Source organism: Giraffa tippelskirchi, chromosome 9 (assembly GCF_054371585.1).
Source record: "Giraffa tippelskirchi isolate mGirTip1 chromosome 9, T2T-mGirTip1v1.2.pri, whole genome shotgun sequence".
NCBI lineage: Eukaryota > Metazoa > Chordata > Mammalia > Artiodactyla > Giraffidae > Giraffa > Giraffa tippelskirchi.
This window is the reverse complement of record NC_137283.1, coordinates 96,138,494-96,165,145: the sequence shown is the minus strand read 5'-3', so window position 1 is coordinate 96,165,145 and position 26,652 is coordinate 96,138,494. Positions and strand designations below refer to the sequence as shown.

Genomic DNA, 26,652 nt, shown 5'->3' with positions numbered 1-26,652 from the left:
TAAAACATAAAAACCCAAGTAAACAATTGTATAAAAATAACCAGACCTGCTCTGTACTAGCAACTGTTCTATTGCTTTTACCCTTCAAAGGAAACCTTGATTTCTGCCTCAACTTCCCACCGAAACAGCTTTCTAAAAGGTTTTTATTACCTACTTCTCTCCCTCCCTCCCTTCTCCATTCCTTACTTTCTTTTATTTCTTTTGACATTTTTTTTTTTATTTATTTAATTTTTGTCTGAGCTGGTCTTCATTGCTACTCCCACGATTTCTCTAGTTACTGTGTGTGGGCTTCTCATTGCTGAGGCTTCCCTTGTTTCGGAGCATGGACTCCAGGGCATGAGGGCTTCAGTAGTTGCTGCTCACAGGCTGAGCGTGGGTTCAGTAGTTGTGGCCCATGGGTTTAGTTGCCCCTCAGCATACGGTATCCTCCCAGACCAGGCACCGAACCTGTGTTTCCTGCACTGGCAAGCAGATTCTTTGGCACTGAGCCACCAGGGAAGCCCTCTTTGCTTTCTTTCCTTTTCTTTCCTTCTCTTTATCTTATTTAACTCCTCTAGGTCCTTAAGGATATGGCTTCTTCCTACTTCAACCTCATTACCTGGGGCCATGGGAAATAGTTCTGCTATACTGGATTTGTTCTTGGGAAAATGACATTTGGTAGCTTCAAATGAAAATTCAAGCATGTTTGCATCCAAAAATGTGTTATAAATTCTGATGAGTTTGCAGTCTCTGACTCTTTCTCTGACACTCTAGAGAGTTTGATTGCAAAGAACAGGAACCCATTAAAGTTAGCTTAATGAAAATGGGACATATTGGACGTATTAAGAGTTGCTTTGTGTGACTGACTAGCAGAGGTGCAGGTGGTCCTCAGGGGGCCCTGGCACCAAGAGCTGGGCAGTGATGACCTAGTGCTCCTCACTCCATCTCTCAGGGCCGTGAGGTTTCTCTCGGTGGTTTTTACAAGCCAGTAAGCTTTCTTTTCACTCTCTGCAGACTGCCTTTTTCTGCTTCTCAGTGCACATGCACAGGTGACTTTGGATTTACAAACCACATAAATAGTGTTCTCAATAGGATACTAGAAATATTTCTCAGAGATTTCATGGATTCCAAGGAAGTAGGTTTTTTTCTGCTTAAGACCCAGTATCATCCATTCATCCTAACTAAGAATTGTTTTCAGGTCTGAAATCAGTATTTTACTTGTATTTTCTCTGGATTTATAAATCTCTCTCACTTGACCCCTCTTTTTCTTCCTGCTCTAATGTTATCACACTGCATCCTGGCTAATGAATACATTCAGGTGTTCTCGTGACCTTGAACAAACTATCTTATCTCCTTTCCAGGTTTTGCAGAGCTTCTGCTCTCCATTTCTCTAAAACATCCTCTTTTTAACCCATCACACATTTTTCATTTTTGTTTTTTAAACAGCCCTCAAATTGTTTTTTTTTTAATCCTCCTATAATCTTAATAAAGTATATCAACTCTCATTGCAGAAATCATAGTTTGGAAAAATGAAACCAGCATTTATGTAGACAATAAACATCTTCTAAATGCATGCCATGTATGATACGTATGGCTCTGAGGATATAGAATGCATAAAATTTACTTCTAGTGTTCTAGCATCTTCCGGCATCATGATATGGGGCTCAAACATTAGCAATAGTATCACTATTATTTCATAACTGAAAAACTTAGACTTGAAGAGTTTAAGTAATACTAGTTCAAAGTCTCATGGTTATAAATGTAGTGGTAGAATTCAAACTCATGTGTGAGTTCTCAGAATCTGTGTCAAAATCTTACAGAAATCTTCAATAGTGGCAGATTGCTATTCCTTTTGTTTAGTGGATAATTAGAATTAGGTTCAACGGACGCTCCAAAAGTTATTGGGTTCCAAAAGTAATACAAAAAGTATTTTATTAGATTGATATGCATGATCATTACAATGTGAACGTAAATATAAGCTTTTTTTTTTTTTTTAATTTTGGTTTCAGAACTTGTAGAAGGTAATTGTAAAAAAAAGTTCCCGAAATATTTTGATTAGTGACAGCCTCCCTGGAATGAGTATGTGAGTGAAAGTCACTCAGTCGTGTCTGACTCTTTGAGACCCCATGGACTCTAGTCCATGGAATTCTCCAGGCCAGAATACTGGAGTGGGTAGCCTTTTCTTTCTCCAGGGAATCTTCCAACCCAGGGCTCAAACCCAAGTCTCCCACACTGTAGGCAGATTCTTTACCAGCTGAGCCACAGGGGAAGCCCAAGAATGCTGCACTGGGTAGTCTATCCCTACTCCAGCAGATCTTCCCAACCCAGGAATCGAACTAGGGTCTCCTGCACTGCAGGCGAATTTTTTACCAACTGAGCTTAGTTTTCTAAGATGAAGGATATTCTGAAGAATAACTTTCAATTATATGTACACATTCTTTGGTTTCAAAGAAGATATCTTATTAATTTACCACTATTTCTAGAAGGTTTTTAAAGGAGAAATAACTTACTTCAACATCCACTATTTACCACCATAGACCAGTTAGTTTATCATATTAATTTCTGTTACTTAGGCAACCCAGGGGGAATAAGAGTACAAAGATTAATTCAAATACTAATCAAAAGGCATTCTGAAACATAATAATTTCTACCATAAAGTTGACATCAATGTGTTTGTGTAACTGGGCTAGTAAAAAGATCAAGATCTATTGCATCTCAAAATATGCATTTTCTATAGTTTGATTTAGACTTAAGTCAACCTTCTTTAGATTATAGCTTTTTAAGTGGAAAGAAAATGTGCTCTTTCCTTTTGTAGCACATAAAACTTATTTGTCCTCTTTGTTTGCTCACTATGGTATTCTCAAGGCAATTTGCTGTTCTTTCATATCTTTCTGGATATCACTTCAAATAAAAAGAATAAGCATCTTTTCATTGTTGCTCAAAAGCACAGACAAATACCATCTGTTCCTTAAATTCTTCCAGGTATAGTGACCACCTATGACTCTCCATCTGTCAGAAGTACATCTATCCACATCAGCTATGCTGTCAGTAGATCCTACACTTTAACTCAGTGGCAATAATTTTTTTACATCTCATTTTATGTTCGGTAAAATGTGAAATTTTGATTCATAAATAAAATATGAAACTAGAAAACAGTGAATACTGTTTTCTAAGTTGACTTGGGAAGACATTTCAAAGGAGAATTTCCAAAAATGGTTGCAGCAGCATTGGCATTTGTGTTTAGTCTTTCAAATGGATTGTTTGGATGGTAGCACTCATTGGGATGTTTATCATTCAGTAAGTTAATTTTTTAAAGGTAAATCTTCCTTTTTTTTCATACTCACACAAGTAAATACTATAATAGCAAATCGTGTTAAATACAGTTAAATGGGTAGGCATTTAAATAACAAAATATTAGTATGCCAGCCCCCCTGATTTTGAGTCGTTTCACTTGCAATAAAAATTATAATTTTAGAAATATTCATATTAAAAATTTTTGCCTCATAATTTAAATTAATCATAGGGCATTTGACCACAATCACTAGGCTTTTAACTATATATCTTAAAGTAATTCAAATTGTCTTGAGAGTTGAAGAAGTTAGCTAGGAATGTAAAAAAAAATTACAAAATACACATTCATAGAAGAAGAAGTTCCATAAAAAAATGGCAGAATAAGAACTTCTGGCCCTCATCACCCCCACAGAAGCAACAATTTAACAATGATATGTGGATTGAAAGAACTTTATGAGAAGTCCAGAATCTAGTTAAAAAATTGTATTACTTCAGATGAGCATAAAACCAAAAGAAGCCACAAAGAAGTGAGTGAGAACAGCAATCTCACTTTACCTGCATCAGCCCCTCCCCAAGACAGCCCCTGGGAGGAAAGAGAGGGTGGAACAGGTCTTTTGGTGCCAGCCTCCTGTCTTGCCTCCTATGGAGAGAACTGATGGATCTGACATACATCAGATACCGTGGTTCCATTAAGATCAAAGGAAAAAGAGCAGGTGACTTATTGTGGCTGAGATGGCTCTATGAGAGGGAGGTGAGGCACAGAACCTGAGACTTCTTCCCCAGGGGAGATGGGAGTGTCCTGGAGCACAATCTTTTACTTTGTTGTCTGAAGGGCTGGTTTCCGTCTTGCCTCACCAAGACGACTGGCTAAGTTTGGTGGAGACAGCTAAGAACAAGAAACTTGTATTCAGCACAGCTCTGTGAGATTGAGAGAAGGCACAGAACTGGAGGCTTCTCCACAAGGATCAATACAGAATATTACTTAAAAAATCAATACATCACAAAGACAGCAAAAGAAGTAAAGAGTGACAAAAGAACTACAGAATAGAAAAAAAAATTGAGACAATGACAACTTATTGTCTTTAATTATGTTAAAAGTAGAAAAGTAGGTGGATTAAACTCCTAAGTAAGAAGCATAGAGGAGCTGAAAAGACTTTAAAAGAGAGAGAGAGAGGAAGACAAAAAAAGAAGATCCAGTTCAATGCTGTCTACAGGAGACTCATTTTCAATTTAAGGATTCGTATAGCTGCAGTTCTAGATCAAGATGGCAGAGCAGGAAGATTCTGAACTCACTCCTCCCATGAACACACCCAAAATACAATTAGCAACTACAGTGAGAACAACTATCTCTGAGAATGACCAGAAGACTAGCAGAACAGATTTTCTACAATTAAGGACATAACAAAAAGGCCACATTGAGACGGGTAGTGGGGCAGAGATGTCAGAACCCACACCTCCAGTGTGGGAACCCACAAATGGATGTCACAACTGCAGTTTTGTCCTGAAGAATCTGGGATGCAAGTCCCAGGCTGGTCTCTCCATCGTGGGGAAACTGCACTGGGAAAATGAACACCCACAATATCTGGCTTTGAAAACCAGCAGGGCTTGTATCTTGGAGAGTCAACGGGCTGCGGGAGACTGAGGCTCTCCTCTTGGAAGGCTCACACACCACCTCACTTACTCTGAGTCTCAGTAAAGGCAGCAGCTTGAGCCATAGGAGGTTCACTGACTAGTTTTAGAATGCGTGCCAGAGGGGCGGGATTCTGGTGGAACTTTCTCCAGAGACAGAAATACTGGTAGGCGCCAAGTTTCGAGCTCCTACTCTCAGGTGCAGTGTCGGAGGGCGCCATTTTTGTCACACTCCATTGGCCTCGCTAACACTGTGCGCCCCGTACTGGCATCCCCTTGAGGATCTGCCTCATGTTACCTACAGGGCTTGGCTGCCACCTCCATCACACATGGTGAGCATCCCTGAACCCTTGCAATATGGTTCCTGATCTAGGGGAGGGCGGCCTAGTCCTTGCAAGCCTGGATAGTGGCCTTGGCCAGCACAAGTGCCCCTCCAAAGTGGCTCTCACTCTGGGGGCCAGCCACAAACACCAGTGTACCCATAACAGTTGCAGCTAGGTCTCACAGCCAGTCATGCCAGGGGCCAGACCTGTGTAGTTGTCAAGATATAGACACAATCTAAGCGTCCACTGATAGATGAATGGATGAGAATCTATACACTTAAAAGAAGAAAACAAGGAAACAAACAAATAGAATAGAAACAGATTCATAGCTACAGAGAACAACCTGGTGGTCACCAGAGGAGCAGGTGGCAGAGGGTTAAAGGGGATTAAGAGGTACACATTTCAGGTTCTAAATAAATGATTTAGTCAATAATTTTAACAGCTTTGTATGGTGACAGATGCTTGCTAGACTATCATGGTGATCAATTCGTAATGAATTTGAACTGTGAATTACTAGGTTTACTCCTGTAACTAATATAATATTGTCTGTCAACTAATAAAAGATAAAAGGGAAATAAAAAGCAGGAAAAATGACTCAAAACTGTGATTTAAGTCAGACAAAGACAAATATCATATGATATCACTTGTATGTGGAATCGAAAAGAATGATACGAATAAATTTATTTTAAAAACAGAAATAGAGTCACAGATGCAGGAAACAATCTTATGGTTACCAGGGGGGAGCTGGGGGAGGGGTAAATTGGGAGGTTGGGATTGACATTACACACTATATATAAAACAGATAACTAAGGGGGACCTACTATATAGCACAGGGAACTCTACTCAACACTCCGTTGTGAGCTATATGGGAAAAGAATCTAAAAAAGAGTGGATATATGTGTATGTATAAATGATTCACTTTGCTGCACAGAAGAAACTAGCACAGCATTGTAAATCAACTCTACAATGACGGTCATTATATAATAATAAATGGGTAACTTTATCAGAAAGCTATAACGATTACAGATATGTGTGCACCCAACATCAAATCACCCAAATATATGAAGCAGGACTGAAGGAAGAAACAGACAGCAAAACAATAATAGAAAATTTTAATACCAAACTTTCCAAAATCAGTAAGTAAACAGAGGATTCGGACCACTTGGAATTTTCTATGAAGATTTTTCTGGAAGTTTAAAAAGCATTAAATGATTTCATTTTTATTTCTCTTTTGTGTACTGTCATATTCCATACTTCTCTTCATCAAATCTACTGCAGTGTTATAGGGGAAAAGTTGTTTTTTATTCTTGTCAGTGAAAGTAAATAGTATTATTAAAAATAGCAAATCAGAGTATACACAGTTCATCTAAGAATTTTGTTCCACAAGTCATTTACTCTATTCAGAGTCAAATCAAAGAACTCATACCAAACACTTAATGATAGGATGCAGATTATCCAATTTGATAGGAGACTCTATTGACCTCATAACAGCAGGAGTTGCAATATAAAAGACATTAGGAATAAAAAGACAGTAATGATATAGCAAGAAATGTCTTAACTCTACCTATAATACAGAATAAAAAGGAAATTTTTTCTGTTATATTTCTTTGAGGTCTAGGATGAAATTAAAATCCCAGGGGATTTCTATTTGGTTTCAGTATCCTTCAATAATTATTTTTTTATTAAAAATAAATAATATTTCCTTCAGCTCTTATCTTTAAGTGAATCCTTGTTAATTCTCCCAGGAATATTAAATTCAGACAAAACAATTATCTTTTCATTATTAAATCTACAAAATAAATTATTTCTCTATGGATAGTAGGACTTTCCAGGTGGTGCTACTGGTAAAGAATCCACCAGCTAATGCAAGAGATGGGGGTTGATCCCTGGGTTGGGACAATCCCTGGAGGAGGGCATGGCGACCTACTCTAGTATTCTTACTGGGAAAATTCCATGGACAGAGGAATACAGGCTACAATTTGTGGGGCTGCAAAGAGTCAGACATGATTGAGCGGCAGAGCACATAGATAGGTAAGGGAAACTGGTATACTTACAGACAAATGTCTCTTTAAATTTCCTGTTTTCTATAATAAGTTTATAGTTAAGATCAAGCTGTCAGTTGTCTGTGAAAGGGTAGGTCAATGTTCCAGGAGATGAGACTGTTTCAGACACTTCTGTTTCTTAAGCCCTTGCTTAAGAAATGCTTTAGAGGCATAAAGCATTTTATGAGAGCACTGCCTGCAGGATAATGATTTATCCAAGTATTATACTCATTTGTCTAAGAAATGAAGTTGTTGCACCAACTTCCTCAATTTATGATCTTCAGTCTCAGCATGGGAGGACTAGGAAGAAATGTGCAAGTGGTTAAAAAAATGAATTAAGGATGTTAAATGTCATCACAAAGAAAACATAGGATATTATAAATACAGTCTGAAACACTATATATAAAAAGTTCATATTTGACTATTAACAATGCCTTCCAAAAGGCAACTTAACCACTTTTAAATCTTTTTACTATTTCTTCTCTGGTTGTCTTTATATCTCTTTATAATATCCTCACATTGATATGTATTATGTTATTGATTTTATGCCTTATATTTTGATTTCATGTTATGCTGGCTTACTGTGCTATTCTCATCCCCTTCCTCATTTATTCATTTAAGATGTAGTCACTGTGTGCCAGGTCGTGGGGATACAACAATTAATGAAGCAGATAAGGTCCACGCCCTCAAAGAGCATATGGTTATATGAGGAAAGAGATAAATATGTAAATGAATTAATGAGAAAATTCAAATGTTAATGGAATGAAATGAAGACAATAAAGCATGGCAATATTAAGGGAAAATGTGGGTGGAACCACATACAACCTTACATAGAGTCAGGGAAGTCTTGCTGGGAAAGAAATCTTGAGCTAGGACTGGGATAAAGGGATTCCTCTTATGGAAATCTGGGCTGTACATCCTAGATAATAAAAAAAGCAAATGCAAAGACCCTAGAATTGAAAGATTTTCCATTACAATAGTAATTACATTTTACATAAATTTTGACACATTTGCACACTTAAGAAATTGCTTTTGCTCCATTTCTGTTAGCATGTCTTCATTTTTGCAGTATATAAGATGAAGATTTCATTGTTTTCAAATCTCCTTTCCATCTTTTCCCTTTTACGGCTTTGTAATCTAAACTTTGGAATTGTTAATGCTAACAACTCTGTTTTATGTTCTATAACCCAAACTAAGCTGTTCAATTTTCCGTAAGTTCATTCTAAAAATTCAAAAGAAAACAGTGTTTACATTACTATGAGTAGTAAAATCTTGCTCTTTCAGAACCAATGGTTTGCCATGAGTTTTTTTCTTTTGTGTAGTTTTTTATTTTTCCTCATTTCCTTTGTTTTTTTCTTTTCCTTGTACTGTCTGGTTTATCATATTTTTGTTTTTTAATCTACCAATCAAGCATTCTATTAGCTTCACCTTTTCTCTAGAGGCTCTCTTATGAATTTTTTCTGATCTTGTTTGCCATCTAGACCTTTTACATAACTATCAGCTGGAGACTCTCTGTTTTTCATATTTTATCCCCCGATTTCTGGAATCGCACATCTTTTTCTTTGTATCACTAGAATAGTTTGGACTACAAGGAACAAAACTACACCGAGATGACCTAAGTAATTACAAAAATAATCACCTCACACAAAAAAAGGCCTGAGATGGAGTGATTCTAGGGCTGTTTAATTCAATAACTAAATGGAAGCAAGGACGTAATTACTTTCCATCTTTCTGCTTTGCCAGCCTGAGAGTTATCATCTTTGTCCAACTGTCTTGCTACTGTCAGGATGGCAACATGGAAGTCACAAGTCTAACGATCACACATAGGCATGAAAATATCATCTCTTTTTTATTTCTCTACTTCAAGGTTTGGAAAACTTAACCTAGAAGCCATTATACAGACATCTGCTCTTCTCTCACTCCTAAACAAAATGTTGGCAAAGAAAATGAAATTAGTATGATTGGCTTAAATAATCAAAATTTACCTATAAGGTAGGAGCTAGGATCACCATTCCAAGACTATCTGGGAGAAAGAGAGAAAACTACCCACTCCCTCCTGGACCCTAGAAGTGGAAGAATGGAAAGATTGGCCATTGAAATACTTTTTTTTTGACTGAGACCACACTGTTCTGAGCCACATTGCCTGAAAGAATATGCTAAGAAGTGCATAGAGGTAGATTTTGGTGGTCCCTGCATATGTGAAAATGTCTCAATTTTATCTCCCAAAAGACAGGTAATTGCCTACTTTCGGACTCTTAGAATGAAAACAGTGTTTCCTCAGGACTTTGAAGGAACTGCTCCATGTCAACCAGGATCCAGTGATGAGAATTTCCATACAGGACTTTTTAGGTGATCAGCTTAATCCTCTGAAGGTTTTTAGGATATACTCTTTATTCTCGGTGTGCTATAGTTTCTTAATGTAATGTTGTGTTTTGTTTTTTCATTCAGTGCTATTCACCTTTGAATCTAAGGTTTTATGATCTACTTCCATTCTGGGATATTTGGTTTTATTGATCAAATGACAATTTCCTCCCACTTCTCTTCTTCATTCTTTCTTTCTGGAAATTCTTTTAATTACATGTTTGATGAAGATGCCATGAACTGGTCTTCTAAGTTTTATTTTTTTTTTTCTCTTTTTTATCTTTGCTCTTACATTTTCACCTCTTTTTAATTGTTACGATTTCTGAGAGGTGATCTTCATTTTATCACTTCATTCTCAGCTGAATTTTTATTTTGGTAATCATATTTTTAATTTTCATGATCTTTTAAATTTACTCCTATTATCACTTTCTTATTGCAGGGTATTCTGTTTTAGATATAGACATGATATCTCCTCCAGTCTCAACTGCATTTATACTAAAGTCTACTTGTCTCATTATTTACTACTAACAGGCAGATAATGTGTTTCCTCATTTCTGAATTGACAAAAGGATTGAGGGGAACTTTAATGGTTCTATTTCTACACAGAGATATTGACTTTATAAAGCTATTACTCCTCAGCTGACAAGACTAATTCAGGCAGAGTGGAGAATGATGTATGCAAGGACCAACAACATATGACAGCTCGGATGTTGATTTCAGTGGTGTATCTTGGGGACATCGTCAAGATTTGCCACTGTCAAAATTGCAAAGATGTTGAATTTGTGTTGTGTATTCATCTAGTTCTCTTTCTCTTATTCTTTATAGCTACGTTTCCTGTTTTCTTTAAATCCAAATTGGTCACTGCTCTCACATTGTCTACTCTGAGATTCTGTTCAGGCCTTTCTTTGCCCAAAGTATGTCTAGTTTACTTATACTACTCATCTATTAAATCTGCTAATCTGTAAGATTTCAAAATTAGCTGATAAGTTCATGTTTAGATGTGAATGATTAACGATCCAAAGAGAGATCTTGAAAACTCAATAACCTTTAATTGGCATAACTGAGAAGAATATTTTTGAGAATCTTTCCAGGGCCCCTTGTTTTGTCTAGGCAGGCTCTCAGAAGCTCTAGCCCAGACACATTTAAAACAGTAATCAGCAATTTAATGTCTTAATTCTGAGGAGATTTATTATACCAAAAATGACTTGCAAATATATTCACTTGATATAAATCTACATATACATTGTATACATACATTATGTTTTTAGACATAGGAGTATATATGTCTTTCCATGTTTTTCAAGATCCAGATACAAATTATAGCCAATCTCTACACAATAAAGCCTTCAGAGAGAGAAAGTTGTTATAATTGTTATACTTCATATCTTTCTTCCTTCTCAAAAGCAACTAATGTCATTTTGACTGCAACTTGAAGTCTTTTATAATATTGGCCAAAGGAATTAGTTAAACATAAATGAGAGTGTTGCACTTGTTATGTATTGATGACTGATTTAAGAATGTACTTAGAAGCATATGGGACTTCCATGGTGGCTCAGATGGTAAAGAATCTGCTCGCAATGAAGGAGACCTGGTTAGATCCCTAGGTCGGGAAGACCCTCTGGAGAAGGGAATGGCTACTCACTGCAGTGTTCTTGCCAGGAAAATCCCATGGACGGAGGAGCCTGGCAGGCTATGGTCCACGTGGTCACAAGGAGTTGGACATGACTGAGTCACTTTCACTTTCACTTCACTTCACTTTAGGAGCATATATCTAGTTTTTCAATGTGATTATTGTAAACAAATTCACAATATATGAAGGACAGCTGCACTGAAGAAAAAGTTGTATATATATACATATATATATATAGTGCAGTGCAGTGCAGCTTCTATGATGAAGATAGAGGAGATTAAATACTTTAAGACTGCAGGAAATACCTTCAGAGCTCAAGTCAACGTGGAAAACAACAACCCATGAGAAGTACAGTAAGCATGACATGGAATGGACTGATAATTAGGAATGAATTTTTAAATTTTTTAAAATTTTTAATTAGAGAATGATCGCTTTACAATAGTGTGTTGGTTTCTACCATATATCAACATGAATCACCCATAGGTATACATATGTCCCCACCCTCTTGAACCACCTTCCTACCTTCCACTGCACCCCTCCCCTCTTTGTTGTCACAGAGCACCTGGTTTGAGCTCCCAGAGGAATGAATTATAATTGGTTCCTTACATGGATTCAACTTAGTAGGGTACAACACCACAACTCAAACACAATCTCTAGGATTAATCTTTCCTATCCTTTCTTCTCAGCATTTCGGAAAGATTTCATAGTTTTCAGTCATTTTCAGATATTGAAAAATGGAATCTAATGTAAAATTCTAACTTTACTTACAAGTCAAGGCTTCTGTCCTTTTCTTAACTCAAGCCTAACCCAAGGCTTAAGATCAGGGATGGAAAGGAGAATCAGAGAGAGAGAGAGGACAGCTAGGCAGCACCTGAGGTCAAGTGTAGATTTAAGAGAGAATCATCCATGAGTGCAGAAAACCTCCTTTAAAATGTTGTTTATTTGCAAAGTTGTGTCTGACTCTTTTGCAACCCCATGGACTGTAGCTGACCAAGCTCCTTGTCCAGACTTTCTGTTTAGATCATGAAATGTAACAACTGAAGCCCATTTTTCTTCTTACCATTTCTCCTGTGGCATTGTGCAAAACGATTTAAATGAGTGAAAATGTGAGCAGGGGATTTTCATATCTCAAATGTTTAGAATGTATGTGTGTGAAAACATAAATAATATACCCTCATCCCTGCAAAACTGAAGTGAGGAAACAGAGTTTGGAGTGTTGATATAGACTGAGGTTACCCTGGAGGAAAATAAGATATGCTAATAAATATTTATGTTCTCATTAAATATGTGAAGAACTTCTACGATGGATATATAGTTAAAATTGGAGTGCTGAACTCAGGTTTGAGGCAACAAGGAACTGAAATATCTGAATGTGTTCAACATTCAGTTGGAAATAGCTGTTTAATAAGCACTCTGAGAAGTTCCTTTTTAAAAATTAAGTTAATGTTGATTTCATGATGCATGTATATTTAAACCTCTATGGTTTATTAGTAAAACTTTGAATTAAAATTATTTATTTTTCTGCTTTTAAAGATTATGCATATTGATGTACATAGTATAAATAAGAAGACATTTTTAAGAAAGAAATTTAAAAACTAATACCTACAGTTCTACCATCTAGAAATAACAACTACTGTTAAGTGTTTGATATCTTTTAAATTGCTTTTCTATGCAAATACAAATTTATATACATATTTTACAAACATAGCATATACAGTATATTTATAATTTGAATTTTTAATCATGATTTTTAACAACATGTCATATTTTTTTTGCTATTATAAATAGTGCCACAAGAAAAAATCCTTGCACATATATTTTAGGTACTGCTGTGATCTGAATTTTTGTCTCTGCTCCCACTGCAATAGATACAAATGTTGAAATCCTAACATCCAGTGTAACCATATTAAGAGGTGGCAACTTTGGAAAGTGTTTCACTCCTGAGGGTGGAGCCCTCTTGAATTAAATTAGTGCCCTTATGAAATAAGTTCTACTGAGCTCCCTAGCTCCATCTGCCATGGAAAGATACAACAAGTCTGTAACCTGGAAGAAGGCTCTCATCCAATCACACTGGCACCCTGATCTCAGAATTTCAGCTTCTAGAACTGTGAGAAATAAATGTTTGTTGTTCGTAAGCCACCCACACTACGATAACAGACTGATAGGAACATACAAGTTCATCATATCTCTGATACAATTGCATTTTTATTTTTATATGTCTTTTTATCATTTAATGAATTTTGCCATAACTTGTAGTTTATCTAAAATTAATATGCTGCCTTGGTTTTCTTTTGACTAGTTTTTGCTAAATATATTTCCTCTTATCCTTTTAAGTCCAATAGTCCTATACATATATGTGTGTCTGTGTACATGTGTTGTGTGTTTGTGAGAGTGTTTTGGATGTTTTTCTTATCGGCAACATAAAGCTGGATTTCTGTTAAAAAAAATCTAACTCAACAATCTGTTTTTTTCAATAGTTGGATTTAATCCATTTACATATATTGAAGCTAATGATTATAATTAATGGTTAACAGCATGGGTTTACTCTTGCAACTTATCTTGTATTTTCTACTTTATATATATATGTTTTCTTTTCCTATTTTTCTTCTTTCCTGCCTCCTGCTGGATTATTTATTTTTATTTTTGTATTATTTTTAGAAATTTCATTCAACTCAACCTTAATTTGGCATTTTATGTATAGAAAATGAATTATATATTAGCTAATTCTTTCAAACAGTTCCATGAATTATATGCTACTAGTATGTTAATTTTATGGGTAAAGGAAAATGAGCCCTAGAGAGAGAAAATAATTAGCCTATAATTACACAGTCAGTAAGTAAAATAACCAGAATTCAACTCAAACATTTTTGCTCCAGAGTCTATGCTCTTCCCAACCACAGGGCTAAATCAGTTCCGTGGAGCAAAATGTAGACTTTTGGACAAGGCTATAGGATATTTTGGGACAATATTACATATCATGCAGTAAACAACAGTAAGAAAGTCTTCATTAGGAGGTGGTATTTTAGCAAAGACTTGAAGGGGTGATGAAGCAAGTTATACAGACATCTGAGGAAAGAGAATTCCGGATCGAAAAAAATACTAAGCCCTGTGATGGAGGCCACAGACAAGGAGTTCTTGTGTCTGTGAGCAAGCAGGGGTTGAATGATAACAGTGAGCAAACAGGAGGATAGGTCATGTACAGCCTTGTAGGTTATAGAAAAACACTTTTCCTTTATTGGACCACAGACACACCCATTCACTTGTGCATTGCAGAACTGCAGAGCAGACTGGTTCCAACAGACTATAAGGATTACAAAGCCTAAAATATATACTATCTGACTGCTTACAAAAGAGTTTGCCAACCTCTGTTCTACTCCACAGATGTTTGTTGAATGAATGAAAAAAACCTCAATTTTGATACTTTATCATATAATTATATTATCATAGACCACATAATGTATATTTTATAATATTCACTGTACATATATTAATGTATAAATGTAACATATATTCATACACATAAAATATACATTGTATATATATTAATTTCATGTATATTAGATACATATTATAAGTATGTTATATAATATATAAATGTTATTTAATAACCCAACTATATATGCTACACAATTGTATATGCTGTATAAGAAGAAGGGAAGTCACTTAGTCTTGTCCAACTCTTTGCGACCCCATGGACTGTAACCTACAAGGCTCCTCCATCCATGCGATTTTCCAGGCAAGAATACTGGAGTGGGTTGCCATTTCCTTCTCCAGGGGCTCTTCCCAACCCAGGGATCAAACCTGGGTCTCCTGTACTGCAGGGAGACGCTTTACCATCTGAGCCACCAGAGAAGATATATACTGTATAACAACATATAAATAACAGGGAGGACTGGCCTGCTGCAGTTCATGGTGTCCCAAAGAGTCAGACATGACTGGGTGACTGAACAGCAACAACAACAATAATAATATATCATTTTAACTCTCCATAATTCATACATAATGTGTATATATTAAAAACTCTTATACATATATGTGTGATATTAAAAAATATGCATGTCTCCAGAACTTTTATTCTCTTTTCTCTATGAAATTCTAAAATAGGAACTAGGCTTTATAATTTCTTTATTATTTGGTTCTCAATTTAGCCTGGTGCTAAAGTGTTTAATAAATACTTGAGGTTGCATAAAATTGTTCGAGTTATAGCAATTCTTAACTCACTGACCTTTATAACCAGTTGCTCTTAAATTGAAGGCTTATGTCAGAGATTCAGAAGAAAGATATGAAATGGAATAAAATAAATGATTAAAGTATAAATCAGTAACTTATTGCTGGAACAATTATATGAGTGCAGGATAAATACTCCGTCCTCTGTGAGTTGTTATTAAGCAGTCTCTCAGAGTTAATGTACTTCTTAAAGTGCCCTATTAGCAACAGATAGTTACACATAGGGAGTAGCTAGCTTGAGGTACTATTGAATCAGAACTTTCTGTGTTAGTTCTGTATGCTTCTTTTCCACAGTGGTTTTCCATTTTAAAAGCTATGGACATTGATGGATTAAAAAATCACATGGCCAATATTGCTTGAAACCATGTAGTCCCAAACTCTAAGCAGCTTCATTGAAGAAGTGTAACTCTTGTTTAAAAAGAAAGTGTAAGTGAGAGAAGTGATAACAACTTCGAGGAAGCTAAATCCACAAGTGAAGGGCACTGATGTGTTTTAAGTTTTAAAAAAAAAAATGTCTTTGATAATGTGTTCTGAGAGCAAAAATCTATAGTAGAGTTATTCTGGAGCTAGTAGTCTCTTCAATTATAATTTGTCACTAGCTATGTGGAAGTTCTAAAGTATGATAAAGATTACCTGGTAACACACAAAATTAAAAATCTCTATGTTGCACCACAGACACTATTTGAATCAGTGTCATTTATCCAATGACTACACAAACCATATAAATGACACAGTTCATAAATGCACAAATATTCCACAAGGGAACACAAAATACTAAACTTTTATTATATCAGTTTAAATATGTTCTAGCTTGTTACAAGGCATAGTGTCCATATGATTTATACTCCAATGTGTCTGGGAAAAAAAGACAGAAGTTTACATGATCACAATTACAGAAAGAAGTTGCTGAACCAATTGATTTCTTGAACTACAAATGGTAACATGCAGGACCTTAGGTATCCCACTCCTTTGGGATATGTATTTATGTATTTTTCACTGAGTAAAACCCCATGGACTCTTCCAGTGCCCCCAAGGCTAGTACATTTTCTCTTTTGTTTTTATGAAAAAAAAAATTACTGCCTAGTGTGTAGAGTTTGGCAAAGGGACACTCTTTCAGGTCTTAGACTTCAAACATGAACTGTCAGCTTTGGATCCTGTGTTCCTATATTCCAATTTTTATTACAAAATAAACAACAATTCTCTCAGGTATAAAAATTTTTAATTTTGTAGAAAAACTGTGGCTGAGGCATGAGGGTAGGAATTGACAAGGGATTTGTACTAATCTTGTTACTTGGAACAAAAGACAAAAAACATTTTTCTGGTGGAGGAATTGTACTCTTTTCTTCTGGGAACCATGTGAAATTTATTTGTTTTTACCTTAGGAAACAAGAAACAGAAAACATTTTCCTTAATAAGTCTAAGAGTATGTGGAGAAAGAAATGTTGAGACTCAGTATACAAGAAAGAAGAGGGAACTAATACTTACTGAGAACTGAATGTGCATGACACTGATAGAAGGTTTACAAAAATTATCACTTTTAACCATGACAAGAACTTTATAGATCAGAGAGCTGAGCTTTAGAGACATTAACCAAATTCTTCAATTCATCCCACTATGCTTTGGTCTACAACTATTAGAATTTTTTATTCAAACTTACACATTAAGAATTCACATTGCATGAAATTCAGAGCTAAGGGTGGGCTCCAGTGTTGATTGATTTGAGCTAAACAGGTTATAAGGATTCAGCAACAGCAACAAAACCTGTTAGCCCAAATACATCCAGTAAATTTGCAAGATATAAAATCAACACATAAAAATCAATTGCATTTCTAATCAATAAAAATGAATAGTCCCAAGGGGAAACTAAGAAAACAATTGTATTTATAATAGCATCTAAAAGCACAAAATTGTTAGGAATAGACTTAACCAGGAGGTGAAAGGCTCATACACTGAAAACTTCAAAATACTGTAACATAAATTAAAGACAAATAAATGGAAAGACATCCATGTTCACAGATTGAAAGAATTAATATTATTAAAATTTTTATGCTACCCGAAGTAATCTATATATTCAATGCAATTCCTATCACAATTCTAGCATCATGTTATACAGAAAGAGAGAAAACAAGCCTAAAATTCATATGGAATGACAAAGGATCTTGAAAAGCCAAAAGAATCTTGTTAAAGAAGACTAAAGCTGGAGGCCTTATACTTTCCGATTTCAAAACATATTACAAAATTGTAGTATTCAAAACAGTATAGTACTGGCATAAAGACAGACATACAGGCTAATGGAATAGAATGGAGAGACTTGAAATAAATTTAGGTGTTGTTGTTGTTGTTTAGTCACCCAGTCACGTCTGACCCTTTGCGACCACACGGACTGCAGCACACCAGACCTCCCTGTCCCTCACCATCTCCCGGAGTTTGCCCAAGTTCATGTCCAATGCATCAGTGATGCCATCCAGCCATCTCATTCTCTGATGCCTTCTTCTCCTTTTGCCCTCAATCTTTCCCAGCATCAGGGAAATGCAATCAAATAACAGTCGACAAGGGTGCTAAGACTTTGTTGTTGTTCAGGCGCCAAGTCCTGTCTGACTCTTTGCAACTCCATGAACTGCAGCATGCCAGGCTTCCCTGTCCTTCACTACACAATGGGAAAAAAAAAATCTCTTTAACAAAGGCTGTTGGGAAAGCTAGATATCCACATACAAAAGAATAGAATTGGACTCATCTTACACTACACACAAAAATCAACTCAACATGGATAAAAGAGTTAAAAGTAAGGCCTGAAATTATAAAACTCTTAAAAGGAAACGTTATGGAAAACTTCACAACATTGGTCTTGGCGATGATTTCTTGGACATGACACTGAAAGTACAGGCAACAAAAGCAAAAATAAACAAATAGTGCAATTTCAAACTATAAACTGAGTGAAAAGGTAACACATTGAATGGGAGAAAATATTTGAAAACTATATATTTGATAAGAGGTTAAATCCAAAATATATCAATGTGAGAAACTCCTACAACTCAATGATACAAAGATAAATAACCCAATTAAAAATTTGATAAATGACTTGTATAGACATTTCTCCAAAGAGGACATACAAATGGCCAAAAGATATGAAAAGATGCTCAGTAACACTAATCATCAGAAAAATGCAAGTCAAAACCATAAGGAGATACCACCTCATATCTATTAGGATGGCCAATAGAAACAAAACCAAAATAACAAGCCATGATGTGGAGAGATTGAAACTCTTGTGCACTGCTAGTGAGAATGTAAAATGGTGTAGCCACTATGGAAAACTGTATGAAGTTTCTTCAAAAACATTAAAAATAAAATTGCCATATGATTCAGCCCCATATCCCATTTCTGGGTATAACCCCAAAGCAATAAAAAACAGGATCTGAGAAAGATATTTCCTTCTCGTGTTCGTTGCAGCATTATTCACAGTGGCCAAGATGTGGAAACAAACTAAATATTCACTGATTGATGAGTGGATAAAGAAAAAGTGGTATGCACATGCAGCAGAATATTATTGATTCTTAAAAATAAGAAAATGCTGTCATATGCTACAGTATGGATGAAGCTTGAGGGCATTATGTTAAGTGGAATATGACAGTTAAAGGATAATCACTGTATTATTCTACTTTCATCTAAAGTAATCAAATTCATAGAAGCAGGAAGTAAATTGGTGGTTATCTGAGGCTGGTGGAGGGTGAGATGGGGAGTTGCTGTTAAGTGGGCATAGTTTCATTCATGCAAGATGAAAAAATTCTAGTGACTTGCTGTACAACAATGTGCATATGATTAACAATACCGTACTGTACACTTCAAAATTTGTTAAGAGGGATTTCACAATTTATTTTTTACCACAATAAAAACAAATTGAAAAATTGAGTTCTGTTAAAAAGGAAGAACAGAGTTAGAATCTGGGTAAGCAAACAATCTATTCTATTAAAACAGCATTTTTGATTCCTGAGGAATCAAAACTATATTTTAGCATCAGAGGCTGCGATGTGTTGGCCTGTGATCTACTAGTTTTCATTTAAAATAGAAAATTTACTTTAGGTAAAAGGAATGTATATTGTATTGAGCATAGTATTATTAATTACTGTTTAAGTATATGTCAAACACTTATTTAAGCTCTTTATATGTGTTACCTAAGTTAACCCTCACAACACTTTTATTAAAGTAAATACAGTTATGTCTATTTACTGACATGAAAATTAAGAGCAGAAAGTTAAAGCAATTTGCTTCAGGTAAGTAAAGTGTAGAAAAAGAATTCAAACACAAGTAGCATAATTGCAGAGCCCACTCTCTTGAAACACATGAGAGAAAACTCCAAAGATGGTCTGTTATGAAAAAATGTATGTTAAAGTTAGCCTGCCTTACATGATTGACAAAATCACTACAGCAGCTCAAAAGCAACAAAAATATTAACATTGATTCACAGCATCTTGTGTGATGTGTGATCACTTGAAGATAAAAGGAGGAACTAGAAGCATTAATAATATTTTGTCTCTCTTGATGTGACACCAACATATACCCTTCTCCTTCACCGTTTAAATGTGGTATTCTCTTGACTTCCTGACAGAAAAAAATATGAATTCTATTGTCCTTAGTTAATGCAGAAACAATTAAAGAACTAATAGTTGCGCTCTTTTAACTTCTGCCTACTTTGATAGACACAAAGTATCATTAAATATTTGAAGAGGTAACTGTAAATCATTTGAGGTAATTAGCTACTCTCCCTAGAAAGTTCAGCTCTGTAGCTCTATACAGCAAACTGGAAAAACTGTCTTGATTAACCAGTACTAGCTGATTCTCCAGGGGACATTTAATCTCTTGGGCTAAATATTACTTTTGTGTCACGATGAATAGGCGCAAGCCTGATGACTTTCATCTCCATTTTACTTCTACATTTTTAGTTTATACTCCTTCACTTTCACAGGTGACACGCTGAAGGCTGTCACACCTACTCTGTGGCGCCATCACGAAGGATCTGTAGTCACTTTCCTGTGTCACTCTTTCTCTGAAGTACCATGTAAGGGTCTCAGAATAAAGTAGTTGTACAACATCATGGTTTTCAAACTCAAACAATTCATTTTTCTTCTCAACACTATATTAAATTTGTATGTATTCTTAGTTTTATTCTTGAAATATTTGAAGCAATATATTCTAGGTTTCATTGAAGTCTTAAATTTGAGTGTGCCAAGTCATAGTATAATAGAATTTGAAAATAATATTATATATTGTATTTTCTTATACAGTAATTTCCCTTTTCCACATAGTTCTTCTTATCCATTGTCTTGAGACGGAATTTTAATTTTTTGTTTTTTATGCATAATTTTCCCTTTGACTGTTTGGTTACTCCATGGAATAATTTGAATCACAGTGAACATTTTGGAAAGTGAAAGCTCTATTGAAAGGGGATGAAATTAAGTAGACTATCCAGGTCTAAAACTCTAAAAATTGTAATTTTGGACTCTCTCCAAAATTATCCTCTTGTCAGTATCACAAGGAACCATTTACTTGAATAATTTACCATCTATGCTCCCGAGTGTGCATTTCAAAATCCTCTTTATTTCCTTTAACTTTTCATTAGGGAGATTTTCAAAATACACAAAATTAGAGAGACTAGCAGAGCAAAGTCACTTATATCCATAACCCAGCTTCAACAATTATCAACATTATCCCAATTATTTTTAAACTTTCCACTATGTTCTACTTTTTTTCCTAACATGTGCTTTAAAGTAGATCCCAGACATCATGTCACTTCACTTATAAGTAAAATAATATCGTTTGCATAGAGCTCTTGTTAAAGAGTAAGAATTGTGCAAGAAAAACATTCAAATGAATATGAAAATCACAGTCATCCCTCTGTTGCAGGAAGAGGGACCCCTTCCAGGGCCTGAAATTGGGCTCTTGTCTAACACTCAGAGATGAATTCTCCAAGGAGACACATGTGCTGACAAAGCAAGAGATTTTATTGGGAAAGGGCTCCCGGGTGGAGAGCAGTAGGGTAAGGGAACCCAGGAGAGCTGCTCTGCACGTGGCTCGCAGTCCCAGGTTTTATGGTGAAGGGACTAGTTTCGGGGTTGTCTTTAGCCAATCATTCTGACTCAGAGTGCTTCCTGGTGGTGCACGCCTTGTTCAGCCAAGATGGATGCCAGAGAGAAGGATTCTGGGAGGTGGTTGGACACGTGATGGGAAAGGTTTTGACCTTTCCCGAACTCTTCTGGGTGGTGGTGGGTTATTAGTTCTGTGTTCTTTTCAGGACCTCCTGTTGTAAAACAGCTCATGCAAATGGTTACTGTGGCGCCTGGCCAGGGTGGGTGGTTTCAGTCAGTGTGCTTCCTCTAACACCTCTAGATAAGCTCAAGTAGTAGAGAGTGAAAAGGAGCCTTGGCAAGCTTCTAGTTCCCTTGAGTGACAATCCTGACTCAGGCACACATTAATGAGATTTCAGTCATGCACCTTTCTCCTCTGTGTCCTCAGTTCTCTTTTCTAAAGTGGAATTTTTGAAATGTCTTTTACCTCAGAGACAAATGCTGTGCTGTTACAATGAATACATACAAAGAATGTATGTTGCTGTTGTTTAATCGCTAAGTCGTGACTCACTTTTTGTAACCCCTTGGACTGTGGCTCACCAGGATCCTCTGTCCATGGGATTTCCCAGGCAAGTATATTGGAGTGGGTTGCCATTTCCTTCTCCAACAAAGAATGTATACATACATACAAAGATGTATACATACATACATACTCTGTTAATCTCGAATACAATGGCAACTTTAATAGAAACTCAGCATAAAAGCACCAAATAAGTATGTGTTAAATGGAAGAACAAGTATATAAAAAATGAATTAAAGACATTATCTGTACAGTATCAGATTGTTGTCTGAAATGCATAAAGTTAAGTCACTTCACCAAATGTTTTGCTCAACTGATGTCGAGCAGGTAGCTATTTAGTAACTGATTGAATATATAGTGTATATGGGCTTCCCTGTTAGCTTAGTTGGTAAAGAACACACCTGCCAATGCAGGAGATGCAGGTTCAATCCTGGGTCAGGAAGATCCCATGGTGTAGGAAATGACAACCCACTCCAGCACTCTTGCCTGGGAAATTCCACGGACAGAGGAGCCTGACGGGCTACAGTCCATGGGGTTGCAAGAGTCAGACACAACTTTATGACTAAACTGCCACCACCATATAGGGTATATAAAGTATATACACCTTTAGATCATTTGACTTTTAGTCTTTTGTCAATAGAACACCATGTAATGAACAGATGTTTTCATTCTTCATTTAGAGGCTTTATTATTACGTCGGAGAAGGCAATGGCACCCCACTCCAGTACTCTTGCCTGGAAAATCCCATGGATGGAGGAGCCTGGTAGGCTACAGTCCATGGGGTCGCGAAGAGTTGGACACGACTGTGCGACTTCACTTTCACGCATTGGAGAAGGAAATGGCAACCCACTCCAGTGTTCTTGCCTGGAGAATCCCAGGGATGGGGGAGCCTGGTGGGCTGCCGTCTATGGGGTCGCACAGAGTCGGACACGACTGAAGCGACTTAGCAGCGGCAGCAGCAGCATTATTATGTAGTAATAGCAAGAAAAATGCTACATTTTGCATACTACTGCTTATATTAAGTGTCAGATCTGTAACCTGTGTGTTTGGGCATTTTTCTTGTCTAACATGGTGACTAAGTGAATCTTCTCACACGAATTCTTATTGATCACTAGCTGCTCATGGAGACTGCAGTGACATACTTTTTGCAAGAAATTATGTTTTCCTCTAATTTTTTTAAAAGTAAGAATATTTTGAACTGGTTAAATTAAATGATGTTCAATTAGACACAAAGATACTGAAGCTTTATCTCTTTGGAGAGTACCATATATTGTGGTTGTGAAATATGCTAAGATGAAACAGCCAAGGGAACTGACTTTTAAGAGCTTACAATTGTGTCATAGAGAAAAACATGCTAAAATAAAGGTCTACTCCGAGACAGAAAGTTCTAGAAAGAAGGTTTTAATCAGCAGTTTTTCTAAATGTGCTATATGCTGTGCCATGCTAAGTCACTTCAGTTGTGTTTGACTCTTTGCAACCCCATGGACTTTAGCCTGCCAGGCTAATCTGTCCATGGGATTCTCCAGACAAGATTACTGGAGTGGGTTGCCATGCCCTCCTCCAGGGGATCTTCCTGACCCAGGTGTTGAACTCTTGTCTCTTATGTCTCCTGCTTTTGTAGGTGGGTTCTTTACCACTAGCTCCACCTGGAAATAACATTGTAGAATTAAATAGTTTTTGTGGAGGAAATGGCATAAGCAATAACATTATAGAATTAAACAGTTTTTTTGTGGGGAAAATGGCATAGAATTACAGGAAGCTTTTTAGTCAAAGCAGCTGCTCTTGTGATTTGTGTGGGGTTTACTGGATCCACACAACCCAGAGGGCTTCCTTACTTCCTCTGTCTCCATGGTGGTCGCTCTTGTCTCATCACCCTACTATACTCAACTGTAGCAGAAGCCACAAAAGGTTTGCAGTATCAAACAAATGGAGTCAATGAGATTTAAGGCTGTAGCTCTCGCCACTCTAGGGCTATGTAACAAACTGAGATTTTTGTCCCCTCCATTTAAAAAATACTGTGGGGGGGAATCTTTGAATGTGTTGTACATAGTCGCATAGGGAAGATGTGTTGTGGAATTTATCGCTGAGATGTCTGGGGAGGGGTACATCGACACCCAACTCTTTAAAGGCCCGTACTTTATGCTTCTGTCCTCCTAATTCACAGCCCCTGACTATGACGGAAGAAGGGGCCTCTTCTGCCCCTCACCCAGCTGCTCCCGGAAGTGCGGGCTTCTTCCGCGGAGAAGACCTGGACCTCCCCGGGGCCAGCACCGCACAGAGTTCTCTCTCCAGTACCCTCCTCAGGTCAGCTGGACTGGGGAGACATGCATGGTGCACTGTGTTTGTTTTTCCCTTGGCCACACATTCCTTAGGACCATCCTCAGCCTTCCTGAACTTCGCTATAGCTGTATATGACACACGGATGAAACACATTTCTCTCTCCCCAGCCATCTTCATAGCGCCATTGTCTTAGACAGTGAAGGGAAGATCATGCTTATCGTACAGATAGAGTCAATTGATTTCCATTCAGAGTGAGTCATGTTTGCTTTAATTGGTACATCATCAATGTCCATTCTACTAAGACAGCTAGTATGCTCTTTGATGAATTGCTTTTAATTTTGCTCTGACAGTTTGTGGTGGATTCTCAAAGGTGATATTACCTTATTCATTGAAAACTGGAAATTCTAATTCTATGGCCTCATAGCAACACACTGACATTAAATCATACTCATTTGAAAGAGAATAATGCTAACATTTTGAATTATCCATGCTGGCTTCTATATTGTGCTAATCAAAAAAGGATGCATAAAAAGGTACTAATAAAAGAAGCAGAGAAAAAAAAAAGACCATTTAATTGAAAAGTGAATTTCTATCTGAGATTGAATCCTAGTAATTAAAATTGAATTACTTAAAGTAGACTTAAGAGTGGGTTTCAAGACACATTTAGAACTGAGACAAACTTGTTTTCAACTTCAATTTTATTTAAGAATTAAGTTTTTCACTCGATAGCAAAATCGCAAAAACAAACTGATTTATAAACAATGTGAAAGATATTTAATCAAATAATAATGACTAATAAATATACATATATTATTTCATTTACTCCCATTTTACACAACTGAATAGAAGTAAACAAACCATCATGTGTGTGCGTGTGCACTCAGTTGTGTCTGACTCTTTGCGACTCCATGAACTGTAGCCCACCAGGCTCCTCTGTCTATGAAAATTTCCAGGCAAGATTACTGGAGTGTGTTGCCATTTCCTTCTCCAGGTGATCTTCCCAACCCAGGGATTGAACCCACGTCTCTTGTGTCTCCTACATTGGCGGGTGAATTCTTTACCAGCTGAGGCACCAGGTAAGCCCTATTCCTAGTTAAATAATCTGGGAAACATTCATACTTTACATAGATGCTGCCTACATTTGATGCTATTATCTGAGTAGAGAATTTTAAATTTGAAAGAAATATTGGGAAGTGTCTAACTGAACACCTTCGTTAAGTGAAAAAAAACTGGTTAAGGGATCTTAAATAACTTAACCTAAAGTGCAGCAAGTAAGAAAGACATAATTAATATTGGGTCTCTTGACTCCTACTCACATAATTTCTACCATGTAACTCATAAAGCTTTTTCTTATCTGTTTTAAATTACTGCTATCACATTTCATTTGATATATTTATTTGAATTTTTGAACCCACTGAGAAACCTGGCATACTCCTTAAGCTAGAAAGACAAATGGTGTTACTCATTAATTGAACATATATTTATCACATCCCTGCAAGACAAAGCCCTGACTTTAAAGTGAAAGTGAAAGTCGCTCAGTCATGTCCGACTCTTTGCGACCTCATGGACTATACAGTCCATGAATTCTCCAGGCTAGGATACTGAAATGGGTAGCCTTTTCCTTCTCCAGGGGATCTTCCCAATCCAGGGATCGAACCCAGGTCTCCCACACTGTGGGCAGATTCTTTACCAGCTGAGCCACAAGGGAAGCCCAAGAATACTGGAGTGGGTATTTTACTCCTTCTCCAGCAGATCTTCCCCACCCAGGAATCAAACCGGGGTCTCCTGCATTGCAGGTGGATTTTTTACCAACTGAGTTATCAGGGAAGCCCATACATATTAAGGAACAGGAAAAACAAGAGAAAGCAGGCAATTACACCAGAGCTTGATATGTGATACAGTAAGGTTATCATACAGTGTTATGAGTAGAGTAGAAGCTCAGATCAATCTTAGCCAGAGGTCGTGTAATGAGGTTGGTTTCAAACTGAGCCTTGGATGATTAATAGTTGTTTCCACTACAGTGCAGGACAGAAGAAGTATGTTCCAGGATTAGGGAGCAGAGTGTGGAAAGGCTCAGAAGTGAGACTGTGCAGTACTTATACTTTCAAGGCTATGCTAGGAGGTTGATTTTACTGAAGCTGAGTGAATGACAAGAGAAATGAGTCAAGAGGTATGCAAGGTTCAGATAATATTTGGACTTTAAACTGAGGGAAATAGAAATCTGGTGAAGGGGTTTAAGGAGGAGATACAA

At 36.7% G+C, this 26,652-nt stretch overlaps 1 protein-coding gene across 2 annotated transcripts in view; it reads left to right on the top strand.

Moving 5' to 3' along the window:
• The window catches only part of CLVS2 (clavesin 2), a 181,533-nt gene that overhangs the window by 21,122 nt on the left and 133,759 nt on the right, over nucleotides 1–26,652 (top strand). Inside the window, exons 2-3 of one of the 2 annotated variants that reach the window (XM_081530543.1) lie at nucleotides 24,286–24,425; nucleotides 25,393–25,477. The gene's annotated coding sequence lies outside the window, so the exon portion shown is untranslated. Of the gene's footprint in view, nucleotides 1–24,285; nucleotides 24,426–25,392; nucleotides 25,478–26,652 lie in introns of those variants that run through there. The other variant, XR_014065601.1, reaches the window with a different exon arrangement.